At 36.0% G+C, this 23,956-nt stretch overlaps 1 long non-coding RNA gene and 1 other non-coding gene across 2 annotated transcripts in view; one reads left to right on the top strand and one right to left on the bottom strand.

The window, feature by feature from the left end:
• Positions 1 to 1,805: 1,805 nt before the first annotated feature.
• LOC144309084 (uncharacterized) overlaps positions 1,806 to 23,956 on the bottom strand; it is a 127,466-nt gene continuing 105,315 nt past the window's right edge. The window contains exons 2-3 of the long non-coding RNA XR_013375210.1: positions 2,747 to 2,832; positions 1,806 to 1,998 (exon numbers count right to left, since the gene is read on the bottom strand). This is a non-coding gene — a long non-coding RNA (uncharacterized LOC144309084). The remainder of the gene's footprint in view (positions 1,999 to 2,746; positions 2,833 to 23,956) is intronic.
• On the top strand, positions 17,113 to 17,219 carry LOC144309265 (U6 spliceosomal RNA). The gene has a single exon (XR_013375323.1). It is a non-coding gene; the product is annotated as a U6 spliceosomal RNA (small nuclear RNA).

Below are 23,956 nucleotides of genomic sequence, written 5' to 3'. Positions count from 1 at the left end.
GCTTTCCTTGACTTTAATCCTCAGTTTCTTATGTACAGTACTTCCTGCACTGTTTACTGGACAGAGAGTTCTGGTTTTGTTTTTCACATTGTTTTTCTTTGCTAATCCAGCATACCTTGCATTTCAAGGTCTGTGGGAAGAACCGCAGCATGTTTTAGAAAGAGGAGCCTAAGTCTTTGCTTGCATATCCTTTTGCCAAATGCATAGCTTTGTCGCCCCCCCTGTTTGGGTTACAACTAAAAAAAAAAATCATTCTCTTACTTTACAAGCCACAGTTTTAAAAGGCCTTCTTTTGTCTTGTGCGAGTTCAACAAACATGAATATTGTCACAGTTCTTCTTACTGTTGAATCAGATAATTCATAGCTAGAGTGGCGGCCACAACATTTTAGCTTCCTCCCATCAGCTGTTTTTTTTTTTTTTTTTGAGCACAAGGTCTTTTATGAGGCATCAAATATAAATTCTTATATACAAGAAGGAAAGAAGACAATGCCTGAAGCCCAGCTCCTCTCCATACAGCCCCTCTGGCTGCTGCCCTCCCCTGCCCCCAAGCCCCTGGGTCCCTGGACCTTCAAACAGCCAGGGTCTGTCTGTCTGTACTGCAGCTCATGGTGGAGCAGAGAGAGAGAGGCAGGAGCTGAGAAAGGAGCTGGATATATGGGGCAAGAAGAGGAGCTGGGGCTTGTAAAAAACAGATTTATAATAAATAAACAGGGCTGTAAAGGGGCTGGAGATGCAGCAGATGTTTTGACGGACAGAAGGACTTAGGCATCCTGCTCCCAACCCCTGCTCTGATGGCTTCAATCTGCCTCAGGAAGGCACATCATAGGCTTATGGTGGCCCTCTAGGAGCCTCTCCCTCCAGGGCCGATGCAGGGTGCCCTGCCCCAGCGAGCTGTATGTGGGCAAGATCTGTAAAGTGTATTGTCTTCAGTTGTAGGTGGGGGAGGTTTAAGGGAATGGGGGGGGGGCATGCAACATGGGTGAGGGAGGGATCTATGGATCTAATCAAGTCCCACCTTTCTTAACGTGTTTCAGTAGCTTTGTATCCCTCAGAGGATCCAAACCAACTGCGGCTTTACCTACCCCACCAGTCTTAACTCAAAGCAACCTTGGCACTTCTGCCGTAGTGGCAGGAATTCCTATTTCCTCCAACCAGTAGCCCTTCTGTTTTGAATCCTCCTTCCAAGATGCCACCCATCCCCTGTTATCTACACAAAAACACTTAAACCTTGAGAGAAACTGCAGATAACTTCCTCAGAGAGGACTACATTGACCCCAGCTTAGGTCCAATTTCTTTGCTATGGGCTTGCCTCCTTTCTTTCAAAGTACTTATCTTGGAAGTTACTCATGCATTCAGTAGTGGAACTGTTTAATCTACGCCATTTTTATACACCAGCAGTGTTTCTCAACTGTGACATCATTGGCATTTTGGGCTCTATAATGCTTTGTTGTGAGTGGCTATTCTGTGCAACATAGGATATGTAGTAGCAGCCCTGCTCTCTATTCATGAGATTCTAATAGCATACTGCTCCCCCCAACCCAAGATTTGACAACCATAATGACTCCAGACACACTAGTGTACATTGGATTAAGGTACGGCTACCAAACCATTAACTCTATGAAAAATACTGACATATGTTTTTGATCACCATTTTATCTCTATGCCAAGCATAGTGCTGGGTTTTAGTGGGTACTTAATATTTCTAAATAAATGTTAGGCCATGCAGTGGTTTGTATGTATGTATTTATTTATTTATTTATTTATTTATTTATTTATTTATTTATATTTTTTTTAAAGTTTTTTTTTTAAGATTTTATTTATTTATTCATAGAGACAGAGAGAGAGAGGCAGACACAGGCAGAGGGAGAAGCAGGCTCCATGCAGAGAGCCCGACGTGGGACTCGATCCAGGGTCTCCAGGATCACGCCTGGGCTGCAGGCGGCGCTAAACCCCTGCGCCACCGGGGCTGCCCCATGCAGTGGTTTTTATAGCAGATTCTGAAAAAAACATTTTACCAAAAGATGAGAGCCATGAGAAATGCATCTAATAATTTATTTTAAAAGCTTTCAAATACTAAGGTAAATATACATTAAATACACAAAAAGAAGCTAATTTAACTCTGCTTTAAGTACTTTCCAAGAATCCAAGTATTTCTAAAAGTGAGATATAAGATATAAAAATAATCTACAATTTAACAATGTTTCCCCCTTTCAAATTACACTACCTCTACTTGAAAGAGGACCTATACAAGTGCTCAGGTTGATAAAGGTAAAATATTATACTAAACTCCTGCATATTCCTTGGCCCAATCTGATTTTAAAGTAATAAACTGAAACTTATTTTCTACATGACTGCATACAGAGATTAAGTTTGGGCTACTAAAATTAGTAGCTGGTCTTGCCAGTGTTTAATGACTTTAAACATTTAACCACTGAACAAAAGATTGATATTATAGCTCAAGGGAATTATGCCTTTATATATCTCTGCTCTTTTAATTCAAAATAGAAACTCAGCTAATGTCCATAAAAAATATTAATAAAAATTCAAATGGCTTAAACCAAAAGATTGTGTTATGATAAGAACAAATTTAGCATCCTATCTTTAATTCATCACACAGGACTCAGCGTTCTGGAGTTGTGTTCCTGGGTACATTATAATTAAGTTAATCGTAGTTATAATGATTGTGACTTATTTGAATGCATCCAAACTATTCTCCCAAGCCTGGCATACCTATAAGAAATTTACCTGTTCTTAGACTTGTTTGGTATTCACAATAGGATTATCACTTCGGATGAGACAAGACAGTTTTTATAAAGTTTACATGAAGCATTCTGGAATAAAACATAGAAACCACATATTTTACCATATACACTCAACACCAGCCTTTGAAAGGATAATTTCCTGAAATTAAATAATTCACCTATATTTTCTGGGTGTGTTTCTCTAAGTTAGGTAGAGTACTGAAGAAAAGACAAAAGTCAGAAATTATCTTTTTCTTTCCCTGTTCAATGCTTTAACATTTCCTTCCCGAACATTATTTTTCAGTTAAAGTATGCTAACTACCAAAAAATGATCTCTGATATAACTCAACACATGTGCAATGCCCTTTGGAAAGTAAAATATAAAGTAACTGGGTCTAAGGAAATCAAGCTGATTATCAAATGCACTTTTAGCTACACTCCCATATTATGCTAGATAGGTCTATGACAAACTATATACACTACTATAATTATTTTCACTATGAAAATGCAGCTTAATCTTAAAAGAGCAGTGTTCTGAAATTAAAAGAAAAAAATATACATACTGAAAATTACCAATAGAAATTCCTTAGGAATGTATCACACTGGGAACCAACATTGTTCAATTATGGCACTCTATATGGACAAACATATCACATTAAGTGCTACCAGACAAATTTTCCTTCATAATGAGTAGAGACAGCTAATTTATTCAGTGGGGTTCCAAAAGAAATAGTCATTAGGTTTGGTCTTAGGGGCCATGCTGCATATGCCTCACACTCAGGAAAGCTAAGTACTTCCCTTCTGAGGTGCACATAGAAATTCAGAGTTCTGAGCAAACAGCAGATTCACATCTCTTGCCTCAGTTTCCTATAGAGCATGTGCTCAAAAATGGGAAGAGGATACAAGGCCCATAATAATATTTTGTCTCTGGCTCTGTCCCACAGAAATTTTTTTCATTAAATTCATATTCAGCCTGACTCCAGAGTCACAGAAATGAGTTTATATTCACTTATATCCTCCAATCTAAAACTAAATTGGCAAACTATTTACAAATCATTTACCAAGGGTAAGAGTTTAATATAAGTTTTAGGATTTTAGTCTTTTAAAACGTGGCTTCATAAAGTGTAACAATCAATTCATTACAAGATTGTAAAATACAACAATCCTAAATATTTGGGTTGATTGCATTTTTTTCCCTGACTTCTGTGTTCCCTGTAAATCTTACTCCAACTACCTCTGTTATCCAGCAACTTATATATGCTCTCTACCACCCATGGAATCATGTCTAAACTAGGCCCTGTGGCTTTTTGCCTTCTATAATCTGATCCTCTTTAACTTTTTTAAAAAGATTTTGTTTATTTATTCATGAGGGACAGAGAGAGGCAGAGACATAGGCAGAGGGAGAAGCAAGCTCCATGCAGGGAACCCAATATGGGACTGGATCTTGGCACCCAAGGATTACACCCTGAGTCGAAGGCACATGCTTAACCGCTGAGCCACCCAGGCATCCCTGAATCTCGTTAACTTTTAACTATGCATACCACTAGCTCTATATATGTAATAGTTCAGCTTGTTCTAGTCATCAAAGAATGTCATTTCATTTCTTGCATTTTTGCAGTGTGCTTATGACATGCTTTTGATCCCAAATGTCTTCCTATCAATAATTTCCCATCTAGCCCTTACTGACTCTATTAAAAGTCATATGTTCTCTAATTTTACAATACTTTTCTTAGCTCGTATGATGACAACTATTAATGGCCCTTCCTTTTTTTTTAAAGATGTATTTATGTTAGAGAGAAAGCGCACACATGCACAAGCAGGAGGAGCGGCAGAGAGAGAGGGAGAGAATCCTTGAACCGACTCACCTCCGAGCTTGGAATCTGACACAGAGCTCACCCCAGGACCCTGAGATTATGACCTAAGTGGAAATCAAGTCAGACACTTAACCAGCTGAGCCACCCAGGTGCCCTGACCCTTCCTTTTATTAAGAATCTGTATTCCAGATAGAGTCAGATATATTTTATATTTTATTCAATGCTTAAAACAGTGGAATGTAAAGATGACTCTTATGCTAGTGAATGAAACAGGCCAAGCTAAGAAACCTACTCAAGGTCAAAAAGCTCTAGTCTAGAGGAGCTTTGACATGACCCATGAATACTCTGGTCCTAAAAGTATGCTCTTTCCACATATAACATGATGTCTCACACTCACCCTGTGCCTTCCACTGTGATTTGTTCAATTTGCTTTGTTATTAATTTATTTTATGTGGGCAATCTCTCACAGCTACATTTTGATCAATCAAAAGAATTTTCTAACACTCTTAATCATGGTTCCAAGAGCATGGAAAGTGTTTTAAAAAATAACTGAACCATCAACTTTTAAGAAGAAGATATTGAGTTGGTAAGTCTTTTTTTTTTTTTCTTATTTCTCTGATGTTCACCAGTAACAAAGTATGGCAATTTATCAAGAAAAAAAAATAGATGGGAAAATTGATACAGAAATGGTTCTACACCATAGTGTGAGAAAAGTTCCTTTTTCCCCCTCTAGGCCTCAGGTTCCTTATTGGTAAAATGAACTCAACCCTAAAATCATTTCTACTTTCAACATTCTGAGCCAAAATCTAGAATTATTGGGTATTTCAAATTAGATAAAAATAGTTTAATAGAAAATATCATAAAGATATAATGAACTAATCATTTTGGTGTAGCTCTAATAAGTAAAAAAAATTCATTTGCAATATGAACTTATAAGTTAGTGGCTTGCTTTATTTAGTAACTCTTTAGTGGCTCTAATTCTCAAAATGCCAGAAATTTCAAGGATTCAAAGCTATTTTTTATACTTAAATGCCCTAAAATTGTATCCCAATCAGATTAAAAGCCAATAAATTATTACTACATAATAAACTATTATCGATTTATTTTAAATATTTAAAAAATGCATTATACTAAGTACTTAAAATAGTTATTTTTTGCATTGTTTTAATTGTGTATGTAACATTTTGCACATTGACAGAGGTTTGGCTTTTCATATTTCCAATAAGTTTTCATAGTTAGTTTTGGTTTCTATGTTGTACTTATTTCATAATTTCCTATGGTGGAAAAGGTCCCAAGTCTTCATTGAGATCTTGACTTTTCCCTTTGATTTCTTTTGTTTATGAGAAAAAGAACTACTTCTGGAAATGCGGTATTTCATATTTCAGTAATCAATCAAAAGCAATAAATACTGCACAACCAGCATCTTAAGAATGCACTTAGGTATCTTATTGATCCCCAGAACATTAAACCTCTTACCAGAGTTATGACTCTCTTCTGCTCTTAGATGTATATGCTGTTCCCAGTGATTTGATTTTATGGAGAACTGTGTTCATACAGGCAAGGGTAAAAGTATACCTAAAGATGAACTCTTTAAGTGCATTTTAGGAATTTTTTTATTACCTTCATGAGACATAACATGTATACTATATATCTTACTTTAGGAACCTTACCACCTAAAAAAAATGAACTTGTAATTCAATATACACGTTTGCTTCTACTACTTTCTTTGAAGTAGCCAAATTTGGTTAATATGAACTATCTGAAAGCAAAATAAAGTACAATAGCCTATACAGATCCTGCAGAGCTATTTCAAATATTATGTATTAAATTTATGTTATTTAGATTTTATACAAGTTTACACATAGTATTCCACTGGAAATATAAATGTAAGTAAAGCATACTCGGTGAATTGCATTTGAAATCTCTCAATATTCAGGAGGGAAAAAGGGAGTTACAATAAGTTCTATTCTAACACTTGTTCTGAGAACATGAATTTGTTTCAGTGCAATTGTAATGTTAGGGAACAATATAAGCATAACACAAATTATTTGCTGCATTTGTGCAATTTTTTCCATGAGAACTACTGGGTCAACTCAGAAAACTGCATCTCACTGAATGGAACAATGCAGAAGCATATAAAACATATGCACACACCTCAATAATATACCAGCTGCATTAGTTCACCACCATTCACATCTCGTATTATACCTTTACTTCTGATTTCAGCTAGCTCATCCTCTATCACTTCACAATAACTAACAAATACAAACCCTTCCTACACCCATGTCCACAAGCAAATGTCAGGTCTTTTACAAGGAAAAGTATCTTATTTATATATGTATTAACCATCTAACATGTATAAAATTGTGGTATCATTTTTATTACATCCCTGTGTATTTTATGTGACAATAACAGAGTGTTTTTAGTGCTTTTCCTTTATCTTCATTTTCTCTAAGCCCTATGGCTTTTTATTCCACTATTTTGCACAATGCAATGATTTTTAGAAACACATGTTGTATAATAGCAAAATTGAGTGTACTATAAAACTATAGAAAAATAACTTGATAGCATATAGTGACCTGATAAAGAAAATTATAATTTCAAAAAAATATTAATTATTATATGTATGTGGCATAAGTTTATGTATAGAAATCCACTGATACTCTGGGTTTTAGGAAAGCATAATTATGAAATGAGTGATCAGCTGAAAATGAATTATAGTAACATTTCAGTCCATCTAATGTAGTAACATTTTTTTACATTCATATTAAGAAACAACAAATGGAAACATTCCATGAATTGGTTTCGTTAAAAATTAATTTTATTGTTGTAAGAATACTTAACATCTACACTCTTAAATAATTTTTAGCATACATTACTATTGACGAGAGATACAATGTTAAAAATAAATTTCTGGATCTTATTTATTGTGACCCAGGGATCTCGACCTGAGCCAAAGGAAGATGCTCAACCACGAGCCACCCAGGTTCCCCTGATTCTGCTTCTTTCTCTGGAGAACTTTCTACCTTCAGAATAGAACTCAGATTTTTTTTCACACTTGCTAATGCATACATGTTGCCTCCTACTTGGACATCTACCATGTCTGTTTCTGAAAGCAGTGTCCTCACCGAGAAGTGGCACTGCCCTCACTTTACTCTGTTAAAGAAGACTTTTGCTACAGTGAATCTGAATGGAGCTGTTCTAATACATGGCCACTGATGCTCTAGCTTCAGAGGAGGCTGCAAGGTAATTTGCTTCAACCTTGAGGGGATGGGATTCATGTGTGAAGTTCCTCAATTCAGGAGGTTTGATTAAGGAGTGATGGACAGCTACTATTGTGACAAATCACTGCAAAAAGACAAATTAAAAATGTACAGTACTAGTAAGGAATATCACAGGATTCTAAAATCTGGGTTTGTAATACATTGCATTCTAAAAACACAGTTCCTCATATAAAATACTGTTAACAGAGACAGAAAGATACCTGGGAAGAGCACATCCTGGGATGCATAGTGTTTATATGTAACAACCAGTTAAAGCAGAGCTATTACTCCAATAGTCTTACCCACTCAGTGATTTAAAGTGTGATCTACAGAGATGTGGCATCATCGTCACCTAGGAGATTGTTAGAAATGTGGAATTCTAACCTAGTCAGATGTACAGATAAGAGCCTGAATGAATGAATGAATGAATGAATGAATGAATGAATGAATGAGAGCCTGAATTAAAAAGCTAATTAGGTGACTGATTGAGCTTTGGGGCAGTACTGCTCCATTAGATACTGTTGTCAAGTAGCAGAACACTTTCACCAAATCTTACATGTAAATCAAATACGTCAACCAGAGATGTTCTACATCTATATAGTCTAAATGAGGCCATACTAATCAAGACCTCTGCTTGTTCCTTGGGGTGGGCCAGAGCATCTTTAACAACTCCTACAGATTCACAGTGCACAGTGTAAAAAAACACTTTTCTAGTGTTAGACCTTTCAGGGTAAGTCTACCTTAGGTCCACAAAATCATGGTGATAAACCTCTGAGACCCTAGTTGATCTAGAAGATGTGTACATCCACCTACATTTCAGCTTTCAATTAAAGACAGGATAATATCAACTCACTGTTGGACAGCAAGTGCCACCAAGGGCATTCCTAAGATCACGGAACAATATGTCTGGATATTTTCCACTGTTTCATAGGAAAGGATGGATAGAGAAAAGACAGTCTAGTGTCCATGAAAAAGTCTTGAAGGCTTAGGAAACTAATACATTTTAGATATTCAAAAATAAAACTTGTAAGAAGATCAAACTTTTTAAATGATACCTAAACCTGGGTTCCATGAATAAATTTTAAAATGGTATTTAGAGATCCTATGTCGAAAACATAATCACGCAAAATATAAGTGGAGAGTAAAGAAACTTCCATAAAATTAAAACTGGAAGGGAGCTAACAACATAATAGTGAAATTAAGAACTATGTCGAGTGCTTATAAAAAAAATAACACCGAGAAAATTCAATATGTAGAGAATAGAATTGAGGAACTAATCCTTTAGCAATGCAGACAAAAAAGGAATATAAACCTGAAAGTAGTGTGGGGGAGAAAAAAAAACCTCAATGTTTCATTGTACAGTTGTACTTGCCTGAGACAAAACTATAACCAGTCGAAGAGAGGAAAACTAAATTGAGCTGGAAAAAAACAAAAACAAAAACAAAAACAAACCCTGTTTCAAAATGTTTTGAAGAATTATCCTGGTATTTAAAAAATTTCAATTTCTGCAAACATCTAACTAGAACAAATCAATAATATTGTGTACTCGAGGACAAATATCAGCAGGTCTTAGACTTCTCCATAACAGTAGCAGTGTTTGAAGTTTAATTGGTAAATAATCATAAAATTAGGGCAGCCCGGGTGGCTCAGTGGTTTAGCGCCACCTTCAGCCGAGGTTGTGGTCCTGGAGACCCGGGATCCAGTCGGGCTCCCTGCAGGGAGCTTGCTTCTCCCTCTGCCTGTGTCTCTGCCTCTCTCTCATTCTCTCTCTCTCTGGTCTCTCATGAATAAATAAATAAAATCTATAAAAAATAATTGGTAAATAATCATAAAATTAATTAAAATAAAATAATCATAATTAATCATAAAATTAAAAGTTATCTGTTTATAAAGGTTGTAAACTTTGTCAGGTACTTAGTGACTCAACAACTATAGAATCAATCCACAGAAATCACAATGCATTGAAGATGATTACAAGATAAGTCAAAATGAGTGTTATTTGTAAAAAAAAAATTACACAAATCAATGCCTTTATAATATAATAAAATACTCCCCACCAATCAGAAAGTAAAGTACTATGCAGCAATAATGCTGACAAATTTGTTTAGCTAATTGGTAAAATATTAGACATTTTTTATACTAAAATCATTTTCAAACAGCTTAAAAAGAGAAAAAAGAGAACTTCTAAATAAAACTGGGATAAAAGTACATGTAAAATTTGAGGCTTGGGGCACTTGGGTGGCTCAGTCACTTGAGCTGTTGAGCACATGACTCTTAATTTCAGCTCAGGTCATGATTTCAGGCTCCTGTGATTGATCCTCATGGGACTTAGCACTCAGGATTCTGCTTGTCCCTCTCCTTCCCCCTCTGCCAGTTCCCTCCCCTCCTGTACTCTCTAAAATAGATAAATCTTTAAAAAAATCGAGGCTGACAAAATGGAATTTATTCCAGGAAAATGACTTTAAAAATCAAAAAGTGACAAAATTTTGAATAACTAATTTTTGAGTGTAAAGTACATGATGTTTATATATGTACATATAATCAGTAAGGAAATCAATGTCTAATAAAGCAATCGGATACCAGTTGTCTGTTATAAAGAAGGTTAATAGGTGCCACCTTTACAAAAAAGGATTGAATAATAGATGTGAAATGCCCAACAATTCAAATTACAGAAGCAAGTTAGACACCAAGGTGTTCATCATTGCTTCATTAATACAAGTGAAAATTAGAAAAGGTTCAAATAGGGGAATGTTTTAGAACTATAGTTTTTAAAATGTTTCAATGTTTCTTAAGCTCCTCATTATAAAAAAATAGATTTAAAATAATGAAACTAATTACATTTGGCTAGTCATTTCTGAATTCCTAAACAGGCAGATTTTTTTTTGACACTTCATTATTGTGAAATGCGTTCAAGTTTATAAATAACTTTCCCAAACATATCATTTTAGTCTGAAATCTCCCTTGTAAGCCAAGAAATGCAGGGAATTATTATTTCTACTTTTCAGATGGCAGAATTAATTTATTAGGCAAGATTTTTTTTTTTGCTTCCCCTTCCAATTTTATACTCTGCCTTTCTTCACTCTGCTTGGCTTAATACTGGAGAGCCTGATCTCCATGGGCTCTGTCCAAGAGTCTCTGTGGTCCAGTTTCTGGATGTGGCGACCAGCGGGAAATCACTAGTAAGAGAGGAGGGGATTGGAGAAGAAAGGAGTACTTATTGCTCTGGCTCATGCCATCCTGATACAGGGTAATAGTGGCTGAATTTGTTCTCTGTGGCCACAACTGCTGTTATACAGACCCTCTTCCGAAGCTCAGCTCTCACTGGGTCCAGTATTAACATTCCTTCCCATTATCCCTTCAGGCTTGGGAGCAGGATAAGGATGTTCTAGTAGTAGTAGTAGTAGTAGTAGTAGTAGTAGTAGTAGTAGTAGTAGTAATGTTCTAGTATTATTAGACTCTGTGTGCTTCACAATCCTTATTGGTTCATTTGACCCTTCCCATCTCACTTGACCTAACCCACTGTGTGGTGTGCCATCTGCATACTGTCAGGGCCAGAAGGATATGGAGACCCAGAGAGTTAATGGCTCTTTCAGTTCTATCCTAGAAGAACATGTCACAGCTAGGTTAGAGACTCTGTGGTCTCTTTCAGGGGGAATTTTTGCTTTAGACACTAAAGATAGGATATCTTATTATGAGACAAAAATATGGTTTGGCTGTTTAAAATCTCTCTGCGGACAGACAGGATTTATTATATACACCTACTAGTACAGAAGTTCTTCTTACCAAGTATGTGACTCAAATTATGTTGTCATGTCACTAGTTCTCTTATAATGAAGTATTATGTCAGTTGAGTGCAGCAGAAAGCCTTTGTGAAGGTGGACAACATGAAAAGCAGGGAAATCAGTGACAGGCAACTTTGATCCGATACTAATAAAAAAGAACCCATCTGTAGGAAAGAGCCCAGAACAAAACAAAAACCTTGACTGACAGAATTCCTAAAAAAAGAACAAAAAATTTGACACTACACCAGACATGAGACAAATCTTTGAGCAAATCCAGTGGAAATTATCTGTGATCATCCTTATTTTTAATTTCTGTATTTAGTATATTTTGTTTGTCCCAGGAGGTATGTCCTAGGTAGAGAGATTGTGGGGTACATTTTGTGAAATAATTTGGCTTTTGACCAAACTGGTAAGTTGGCAGACCCATTGGGTTGCACAATAAAAACGTTAGTATCATAATCACGGATAGTTTATAAGTCAGAATTCAGTTTAATATTTAACTTAGAAGAAACCAATGTGGACGTAACTGGTAGGGGTCCAAGGGCAGAGTGAAAGGCGTCTGGACACAGAGTAACACAAATAACTATGAAATTCAGAAGATCACATCATGGCCAATGGGAGGCCATAACATCTAAATACTGTTTGTGAAGTCTAATTGTATGGAAGAGTGATTTTTTAAAAAGTATGGTCCCCTTTATGAAGGGTAAAATTGTATTATGGTCTTTTCTTGACTAAAGGGTATTTGTACAGGGAGCTGTGGTTCGCCACTGTGTTCACAAAAATTAAGGTCTTTTGGGGAGACTTCAGGACTACCATCAGGGATGGAGGGGCAGCATAGGCAGCAGAGTCAAGTGTTTTGTCCCCAGCATGAGAGTTTGATTTTCAACTTTTATAAATATCTCACAGATAGAGGATGAATGTATGATACTTCAGAAATGCAACTATCAACTGGGCTGAGCAACCCGTTTGAGGTTGTGTTCCTTGTCAAGTTCAAGTCTAGGATACTGTGAATAGGGAAACCAGATGGGCTGATAGGAAAATTAGCTTTACTGTGTGAAAGTTAAGATGATTCTAAGAATCTGTTTTCAATGGATGAACTTCTCATCAGTACACAGATGAACAGTGGGAGTCCCTAAGTGCAAAGACAAGGCTTTGATCAAAAACATCATAAGAGAAAAGAAGCCTGGAGAAGAATTTTCTGGCAAGGAAATGAAGAGCAAATAGAATTAGGAATTGTGGTGGAAAAAAATACTGCTGTAAGAGACTGAGACCCAGAGTGCAAGTAATTTTCACCTTATATGCTAACAGGAATGTGGTATGGATTTGGATACAGGAAGTTGCAAAAGATAGTGAGTTTTTATCTAGTGTTTCCAGAGAATGTCATGATTCACCAATGGCGGGACCTCTGAGCATGTACCAACTGGACATCAGTGCCAGCAAATACGCACTAGCTGTTCCTACAGCAGACTTTTTATCTTTCAAGTTTCAGCCCAAATTCTTTGTCATATCCTCAGTAAGCGTTTCCTACTGGAAAACTTACTTAAAAGGATGCCCGACTAGCTTTTCTTCTTTATTATGTAACTTTGATCATTTTATTCTTACCATTTACTAAAATTACTATTTAAAATTTTTAAAAAGAGTTTATTTATTCATGAGACACACACAAAGAGGCAAAGACATAGAGGGAGAAGCAGCTTCCCCACAGGGAGCCTGATGCAGGACTCGATCCCAGGACCCCAGGATCACAACCTGAGCTGAAGGCAGATGCTCAACCACTGAGACACCCAGGTGCCCCTAAAATTACTATTAAATTATTTTGTCTACTTGGTGTTTGCTTGTTTACTGCCTACCTACACTCCATGAGGAAAGATATGCCATCAGCCCTTTTCTTTTAGATATCTGATACCAATTGGACAGCAGTAGCTTAACAGTATTTCTTGAATGAAGGAACAAATGAATGAATGAATGAATGAATGAATGAATGAATGTTGTATATTTACCAACACTGTTTCAAGTGCTACCATGGTGTCCCTTACTTTGACCAATTCTATTACTTCTTGTGAAGCTTGAATGAAACCTTGTCAGCTATATTCTCTAATAAGCTGCCATTAGTTAAAATAGTGACTCAAAAGTCAGAGAGAGCTTTTCCCTCAAGATGTTCTCTCACTTCTAGAAGGCCCTCATCATCTTTATTATTGTTTATGTACTTTTATATCTTGGTGTGACTCAAAATACCATGTATGATTTCTGCATCATTAATGCAATAGACCATTTCCCTCCATAATTTGTTTTTTATATGACTGGCGTTAAATTTGTTGATGATCATGAAGGGATGATTCTTTTGGGGAGAACTTTCTTCATAACCTGGGAATTCTTTATAAGACACAGAAAATTACCATTTTAAAGGCAAAACACCAAACATTGCTATTCTTAAAGCTATTTTATACAAGATTTTAACAAGATTGAAAATCCTGTAATATGTCTGTATGATGAACTAAAGTTTTCATTAATACATGAGTTATAGATTTTGTAGTAAAGGATGGATGCAGAGATAAGATTTAAAAAACCAACTCCTGGGGATCCCTGGGTGGCTCAGCGGTTTAGCGCCTGCCTTTGGCCCAGGGCACAATCCTGGAGTCCCGGAATCGAGTCCCACGTCGGGCTCCCCGCATGGAGCCTGCTTCTCCCTCCTCCTGTGTCTCTGCCCGCCCCCCTCTGTCTATCATAAATAAATTTAAAATAAATAAATAAATAAATAATCTTTAAAAAAACAATTCCTATTTAAATCTGATTTTTTAGGATGGACATTATATACTAGTAATCTAAATAGCACGACCTTAACTATTAATTAGATAAGACTATAGGTTTACATTGCCTGTAGAAATGGGTAGTAAAATATCAATAATAGATCTCATCTACGTATTAGGTAGTACTCGTAAAGTAGAAAGAAAATACATAATATAACTCACACTTTTTTTAGCATTTCCTATTAACAGGGTCTTTGCCAAGTACTTGATGCACTTAATATACATAATCTTTAGAGTTCTGTAAAAGTGCACCAGGGTGGCTCAGTTTAAGTGTCTGATGTCAGCTCAGGCTGTGATCTCATGGTCGTGGGATCGAGCCCCACTTCAGGTTCCACACTCAGTGGGAGCTTGCTTGTCCCTCTTCCTCTGCCCCTCCTCCTGCTCATGCATGCTCACTCTCTTTCTCTCTTTTTCTCTCATAAATAAAATATTTCAAGAGAAAATGGTTCTGTGAGGATACTTCTGGTATTTTAATAGAGGAGGAAACTGATGTACAGAGGAGCTATGCCCAGAGTCCTAGCCATTAACTGAAAGATCTGGAGTTCACACCCAGGCATTCTGTCAACACTGTATACGCTTTTTATCCTTGAAAGATACAAGTTCCTGGAGTTTATTTGAATATTTTAATGTTATTTTTATTCACCAAGGGTTTTAAAAGATAGGACAAAGTTAGAACTTGACAAAAATCACTTAATAATTATTCAGTTCCATTCACCTAATAGGGTTGACAGTAGAGAACTTCATTAAATTGGATCAGTGTTTCCAGTAGTACCCAAGCAGGTTGTAGGAATTGAGTGTACCCAGGTATTCATTCTTTGAAAATAGTAAAGCCTTGTTATCCCTGCCTGCTGACTTTATCATTTGCCATAGCTGGCATCTTAAAACCATACATCTGTGGGTTTTATATGCTTTAAATACTTGGTAATGCACAATATTAATAATTTAAGGAAATCATATGATTGTCTCTAAAAGATAACAGTAACAATTTAATAAATTTCATTCAGGGTAAAATTTTTTTAGTAAACTGGGATGAAAAGAATATTTATATCTGAATTATTATGGCCAAACTGAGATGGGGAATATAAGGAAGATGACTTATTACTACCTCTCTTCATCATGATACTAGAAGTACTAATCAGTGCAAAAAGGCTGAAAAAATGAAATTATAGAATTGGAAAGACAGTAACATAATCATCTTTATTTGTAGATTATAGCATTATATTGCTATAAAAACAAAATAATCCTCAAAGAAACAACTTGAGTTTAAAAACCTTAGCAATGTTTCTGGGCTTAAAAAATCAATATAGTAAAATTAGGTAGTGACTTCAGTGAAAATTGCAGATTAGGCACTTCCATAAATTCTCTCCTCCATAAAAGCAGTGAGAACATGGAAAACATTCTCAGCATCCAATTTATTTCAAACTCTGGAAATTATGCAAAGGCCTACAGCAATCCAGATAGTGTTTATTGAAAAACAATGACTGGACTCTTGGGTGTCGACTCAGGTAGTGATCTCAGGGCCACATAATCCAGCTCCATGTTGGGCTCCGCACTCAATACGGAGTCTGCTTGAGATTCACTCTCCCTTTCCCTCTGCCCTCTCATGTTCATGCCCTCTCTTCTCCCCCCTTTCTCTCTAAAATAAATAAATCTAAAAAAAAAAAACAACAGTGATTGAATCTTGGTAAGAACAATGACCCTCCACTCCTTTTTCTGAGGTAACTCTAAAAACCAGCAACCTGGGGGTAGGAGTAAGTTTGGAACTCCTTCAAAGCCCCATTCCCAGGAATTGTCATTGTTTTCTCTGTCTAGTTGATTCAAGGAAGACCTTACTCTTAATACTGTCCTTGTTTGAGCTGATTCAGAGTTCACAATGTGTTAACAGACTTCTATGAGGATGATTCTTGAAAACAATAAAAGGCAATGTATTTAACATTGCAATTGCCTATAGTAGAAGATAAAAGTTGAAAAAAAAATAGGCTCATCGGCAAGCTTGAAAGTGAAATCCAGGAAGCAGGATGTATATGCAATGATTTGAAAAGCTCCAATCTTTTTCAGAGTCAAAAGGCCATGTGCATGCACAGAGCTTTGTATATACCCAAAACTGTACACAGCATAAGAGAGCCCTGAGAACATTCTAGTCTCTAACCTCAGGCTGAACTTAAGGTTTTGTCAACACAGGAAGCAAAGGTAAGAGTTATACAGTACCTTGCTGAGTTTGGTATCACCAGCATGCACACACAGCCCCTTAGGAAAGAATGGAAGATTTATTGGTTCCAGAAATTTAAGGAAATCTCCATCCAATCACTAGCTGGCCTGTTAGACCCTGAGGAGAGACCTCAGTGGCCACATGTGACAAAGACTATGAGCTGTCTTGAATTCAGAAAAGCAACTAAACAAGCAAAATAATAACAATGAGGCATAACAACAGACTTTGGAGAGAGAATACAATCTAATTTCCAGAGTTGCCACATTATGTTAGTTATAATGCCCAGTTTATTTTTTTAAAAAGATTTAAATATTCATGAGAGACACACAGAGAGAGAAGCAGAGACATAGGCAGAAGGAGAAGCAGACTCTCTGTGAGGAGCCTGATGCAGGATGCAATCCCAGGACCCCGGGATCACGACCTGAGCTAAAGGCAGATACTCAACCACTGAGCCACCCAGGAGTCTCTAATGCCCAGTTAAAAAGAAAAATACTAGTACTTGCTTTAACAGCTCATATACTAAAATTGGAATGATAAAAAGAAGATTAGCATGGCCCCTGCACAATGATGACCTGCAAATTTATGAAGCATTCCATAAAACAAAAACTACCTTGCGGAGGAAAAAAAAAAAAAAAGAATGTATGGTCCATGCTCCAGGAAGAAGAAATAAAAGCCAACAATTGTCTCTAAAGCCCATGTGTCAGACTTAAAGGAAAAAAAAACTTAAATCCGATATTTCAACTATGTTCAAAGAACTGAAAAAAATGTTTAAAGAACTAAAGTATGTGTTTCACCAAAACAGAATATTGAAAATGTGACAGAAATCACATGAAAATGAATAAAATTTAGAATTTCTGGAGTAGAAAAATAAGATAAAAATATTAAATATTGGGTTCTACATGTAAGGAGCTTGGAAGTCACTGTTCTGTCCTAACATCCAGTAAGAAACAAATCAACAGATTGAAAAATGAACAATTCTCCTAGGATCTGTAAAGGAGGAAAGGGCAAAAAGAAAACTATAATTTCTTAGATCGAAGAAACATAGACAGATAATGGGGGTCATAGCTCCTCAGAGTTGACCTGTAATTGTTGGAGGCTCAGTGTGACACCCCCCACACCCAATTTTGTGGGATTTACCTTCAGGAGCTTTACCAGTTTCTCACAGTAAACATCACAGAAAATTGCCTTTCTGCTTTTGGTAGAGGGATGGAAAAGTAACCTTTTGATATCTGCCAGAGACATATTGTTTTTAAATAACGCCTGCCTTCAGGAGAAACCATTTAACCAGAGCCTATCTGACTTGAAGGAAGATAAATAACCAATACAGTCAGTTCCAGACTGGCATATGGAGGAAGGGAAATGCTCAACTCCAGCCCCCTAGAGCCATCCTGTTATACTTAAGGAAGGCTACATACTGTATAATTTCAACTTATGTGACATTCTGCAAATGGCAAAACTATGAAGACAGTAAAAAATGCATTGGTTGCCAGTGGGTAGGGTGGGGTCAGGGGATGAATACATAGAGCACAGAGGATTTTTAGGGCAGTGAAAATACTTCGTATGATATTAAAATGACGGATACATATCATCATACATTTGTCAAAACACATGGAATGTCCAATAGCAAGAGTGAACATAAAGATAAACCATGGACTTTGCGTGCTAATGATCTGTGAAGGTTCATTATTTGTAACAGATGTACCACTCTGGTGGAGGACTTGATAATGGGAGAGCCTGTACATGTAGGGGCAGGAGGTACATGAGAAATATCTGTATATTCCACTCAGTTTTCCTGTGAACCTAAAATTGTTTTTTAAAGTCTTAAAAATACTAACTGTAGATGATCAATATGCTTTTTGAGTGGGAAAAAAAAAAACATTAGCCAACTTGAAGATAGAGCAATTGAGATAATATGGTCTGAACAGCAAAAAGACAAAAGAGTGAAGAAAATTGAAATGAGTTTCACAAATCTCTGAGACACCCTCAAGTGTACTGAGATATGCATAATGGACATTCCAGAAGAGATAAATAAAAGGACAAAAAAACAATATTGAAAGAGATAATATCTGAAAAATTTCACATTTGATGAAAATACTAATCTATACATTCAAGAATCTCAAAAAATTCCAAGTAAGATAAACTGAAAGAGATGCATACAGGGACACATCTTGAGAGAGTTAGAGAGAAGCTCTCATAAACCTCATCTACAAATGGTCCTCTATCTGATTAGCAGCTGTTTACTCTTCAAAAACCATGACGATCAGAAGGCAGTGGGAGAACAGAACTAAAAATGGTGATGGAAAAGTGAAGTCAACCAAGAATTTTATATCCAAGAAAACTATACTTCCAAAAAGTGGGAGAAATTAATATATTGACAGATAAATAGAGAATTCATGGCTAATAGATCAGCCCTACAAAATATATTATAGGAAGTCCTCCAGGATGAAATGAAAGGGAAATTAGACAATAACCTGTGAGAAGGAAGGAAGAGTAGTGGTTGGTCTATCTAAATGGATAAACAAAAATGACAGTATAAAGATTTTGAAAAAATCCTTCACAAGACACTAGACAAGAGAAGGCACTAACATTAAAAAAAGGAATTATAGATAATTATCAAGTGGAATTTATTTCAGGAAGGCAAAGTTGGTTCAAAACATGAGAACCAGTGATCTAAATCACTTTGTTAGTAAAGATTCAGAAAACACATGTCAAAACAAATGCCAAAAAAAGCAACTGACAAAATCCAACTTTTTATGATTAAAAAAGAATACTCAACAAACTGGAAAGAGAAAGTGTATTGCCTTTCTATAGCTGTTGGAACAAATTTTAACTTTAGTGGCTCTTAGAATACAACTTTTTTCATACTTTACAGTTTCATAATACAGAAGTCCAAAATGGGCCTCCCTGAAATAAACTGAAGGTAGCAGTTGGGCTGCATTTATTTCTGGAGGCTTTAGAGGAGAATCCCCTTTCCAGAGTAATGGGAAAGATACCCCATAATCATAAATTGGAAGACTTAACGTTTTTTTTTAAAGATTTTATTTATTTATTCACGAGAGAGACACACAGAGAGAGACAGAGACAGACAGAGAGAGACACAGGCTCCATGCAGGGAACCCGACGTGGGACTGGATCCTGGGTCTCCAGGATCACGCCCTGGGCCAAAGGCGGCGCTAAACTTCTGGGCCACCGGGGCTGCCCTGAAGTCTTGACGTTTTTAAGATGGTAATCTCCCCAAAGTGCATCTACTGATTCAACACATTTTCTGTCAGAACTCTGTCTTTGCTGTTGCAGAAATTGACAAGCTGATCCTAAATTTCATAGGGAAATTCAAGTGATGCAGGATAAGCAAAAACAATGTTGAAAAAGAATAGCAAAGTTGGAGGATTCACTTTCCATTTAAGAGTAACCACAAATTTGCATAATCAAGACTTCTATTATGAGGACAGACATATAATGGAATAGAATTGAGAGTAGAGAAATAAACTCATAAATTCATAATTGATTTTTTGTTGTTGTTGTTGGAGCTCCAAGGTTTTGTGAGGGAAGAGTATTAATCTTTTCACCAAATTTGGTGGAAACACAACTAGATATGAAACTGAGATGCCGTCTCTCACCATTTACAAGAATTAATAAATACGGTATGAATTCACTGATGTGGAATTTAAGGAAGAGAAGGAAAAATAAAATAAGATGAAAATTGAGAGGGAGGCAGACTGTAATAGATGCTGAACTTTAGGAAACAAACTGAAGGTTGCTGAAAGGGAAGTGGGTAGGAGAAGGGGTAACTGGATGATTGGCAATAAGGAGGGCACTTGATGTAATGAGAACTGGGTGTTATGCAACAGATGAATCACTAAATTTTACCTCTGAGGCTAATTAAAAAAATAAATAAAAATGAGCTCAATAATACACTGACACAAAATAAGGTTATTTTTTCTCCTCGTTAAAATGACAGTTTTTTTAGGTTATTGGTCTGCTTTTAATAAGATAATATTAAGGGTTTTCTTTATCTTTTGTATTATCTGCCAAGGAAATAAAGATTCTATGTCTTACCCTCCCCCCCCAATATAAAAAATGGATCCAAAAAAAAGTGTAAGAACTGAAATTATAATATTTCTATCAGAAAACAAAGACCCAAATCTTGCTTATGCTAGATTAGGCTATAGTTTCTTAAATGTGACCCCAAAACCACAAAGAGCTAAAGAAAAAAATAGATAACTACACTAAAATAGAAAACATTTTTGATATATTGAGAAAAGTGAACATACAAACCACAGAATGGGAGATAATATTAGTAAATTGTATATTTGATCAGAGTCTAGAATCTAGAATTAATAAACAAGTCTCAGAACTTAATAATATGAAGGAAATTAACCTAATCAAAAAATGAGGATATACTTTGAATAAATATTTTTCTAAAGAAGATATAAAAAGAGCCAATAAGCACATGAAAAATTCCTCAACATTATTAACTATTAGGGAAATGCAAATCAAAATAAGAGAGACCACTTCACACTCCCTACAGTGGGTAGAATAACAAATCACAAATTAGTAAATTTGGCATGGATGTGGAGAAATTGGAACCCTCTTAACTTGCTGGTAGGGATGTAAAATGGTGCAACTCTTGTAGAAGGCTGTTTGGTCATTCCTCAAAAAGGTCATTGTATAGTTACAATATGGCTCAGCAATTTCACTCCTAGATACTGAAAAAAATTGAAAGCAAAAAATAATTGTATATGAATGTTTATGGCAGTGTTGGTCATAATAGCTGGAAACTGGAAACTGTAAATATGTCCATCAGTTGGTAAATGGTTAGACAAAATCGTATATCCCTACAATAGGATATTCCATCATGAAAAGTAAAGAAGTACTGGCACGTGCTACAATATGGATGAATCTTTAAAATATACTGATTGAAAGAAGCCAAACACAAAAGTATACATATAATTTCAATTATAAGGTATCTAGAATAGAGAAATTTATGGAAGCAGAAAGTAGGTTAGTGGTTTTCAAGAGTTGTGGGTGGGCATGGGAAGTCTTTCTTTTTGAAGTGGTCAAAGCGTTCTGGAATTACATAATGTTGACAGTTGCCCAACTTTGTGAATATACTAAAAATTACTCATTATACACTTGAAAGGGGTAAATTTAATGGTATGTGAATTAAAGCTCAATAGAAATTAAACACATACTAGTAATGAATATCTAGAAAGTGAAGTTTTAAAGAGCCATTTACAATAGCATCAGAATCAAGTACCTAGAAGAGAATTGAACGATGTATACAACCATCACAGAGGAAATAATAAAACTTTATAGAGAGATAAAAGACTTTAAAAAGGACAAACCTCTCCTGTTCATGAATTGGAATGTTCAGTATTAAAAAGGTGAAAATTCCCTGAAAACTGACTGTAAAACAATCAAAATAAAAATCACAACAGGTGTTTTGTTTTATTATGTTTTGCTTTGCAATTCAGCTAGCCCATTCTAAAATTTATAGCAAGCTGTAAATGGCTAAGGAAAGCAAAGACATCTTTAAAGTGATACAAAAAGGTAGAGCTTATATATATAACATGGCATATAAAACTGTGGTAAACAAGACCGTGTATTACATGCACAAGGATAGACAAGTAGACCAATGGAGCAGCATAGAAAGCATGGAAACAGATCTTGGCAGGATACTAGAGGTGAAGAAATAAACTGTGATCACAGCAAGGTTTAGAACCAGTTCTGTAGAGGGGCACCTGGGTGGCTCAGTGGTTGAGCACCTGCCTTTGGCTCAGGTCGTGATCCTAGGGTCCTGGGATGGAGTCCTGCATCAGGCTCCCTGCATGGAGCCTGCTTCTCCCTCTGCCTCTCTGTCTCTCATGAATAAATAAATAAAATCTTAAAAAAAGAAAGAAACAGAATCATAATTTGCATACTGCCCCATACTACACATCCTCAAAGCCTCTCTGTCCTGTTCCTCTCACGTTCTACAATCCCACCCAGGAACAACTTAGGAAATACCCAGTATGTTTTCAATAATCCCTCTTCCATTTTAACTAGCTAGCATGATTTTCTGTTGTGGAAACTAACAGTCCTGATCAATACAGTCTTCCCCCAGATAAATATTTCCTTTTTAAAAAAAAAATTTTTCTCTATTAAACAATGACTACTATAATAAAAAATACATTTTTTTTTTATTCGAAGGCATACTGATTTCACGAGCAAGGGAAGGACATCATGAACAGGTCAAGTTTGTCCCAATGCTTAGTTTTCAACAGTCTGTGAAAGATGATAAAAATAAAAAATAGGAGAAGAAACTGCTTATAATATTAACCAAAAAAAGAAATTAGATATATTTCCATGTATAAAATTTGTACAAAATCGGGATCCCTGGGTGGCGCAGCGGTTTGGCGCCTGCCTTTGGCCCAGGGCGCGATCCTGGAGACCCGGGATCGAATCCCACGTCGGGCTTCCGGTGCATGGAGCCTGCTTCTCCCTCTGCCTATATCTCTGCCTCTCTCTCTCTCTCACTGTGTGCCTATCATAAATAAATAAAAAAAAAATTAAAAAAAAAAAGAAAAAAAAATTGTACAAAATCAGTGGAGCCTGCCACTCTATAATGCACTTTTTTTTTTTTTTTTCTGAAAAGGGGTGTTCTGCATCGTTAAGGGCCGCAAGTCCAGGAAACATAGTAACTTTCTTTGTTTTGCAATAATATTGATGGGTTCTTCCTTCCCATTCTAGTCTTTTCTTAAATTGGCAAAAAATAAAATTGGAGATTGTTGAAAAATCAGCACACTCCAACTCTGTAACAATATTCCTATAACAACTACATTTGTAATGATTTTATATATAAAATGCGTGCCATAGAAATTCAGAAAACCAAATTATAAGCACTTCCTTTTGTGCTTTGAAAAATAATCAAGTAGGTTTAGGTTGAAAAAAATACAAAAACGAAGTATGAATTTTTAAAATTTTTTCCTCAACATCTCTCACACATGTGCTGGCATTTTTTTCCTCCCACGAAAGTAGGGAGGCCTTTTTCATGCCTTCAGATTTTCCTGAAATTCTGTTATTTCTAGTCAGAAATCTAAGAAATGGAGAGTGAAGTTAAAATATTTCTGAGGTAATGAACAACGATCTCCTGCAATGAAAATAAAAGACAGAAGATACTTATCACATTTCACTCAGTTCACGTCCACCTTCAGTTTTCCTTAAGTCGTGTGTGAGAGACAAGATAGAAAGAAATTATAAAGATGCATCTAGTCTTTTTTATTAAAAATTTAATGCATAAAATTTTCTTTTATTTAGTTTCAAAGGTAAAATTTAGTGATTCATTAGTTGCATATGATAC

Source organism: Canis aureus, chromosome X (genome assembly GCF_053574225.1).
Source record: "Canis aureus isolate CA01 chromosome X, VMU_Caureus_v.1.0, whole genome shotgun sequence".
Classification (NCBI taxonomy): Eukaryota; Metazoa; Chordata; class Mammalia; order Carnivora; family Canidae; genus Canis; species Canis aureus.
This window is presented reverse-complemented; position numbering and strand designations above follow the sequence as displayed.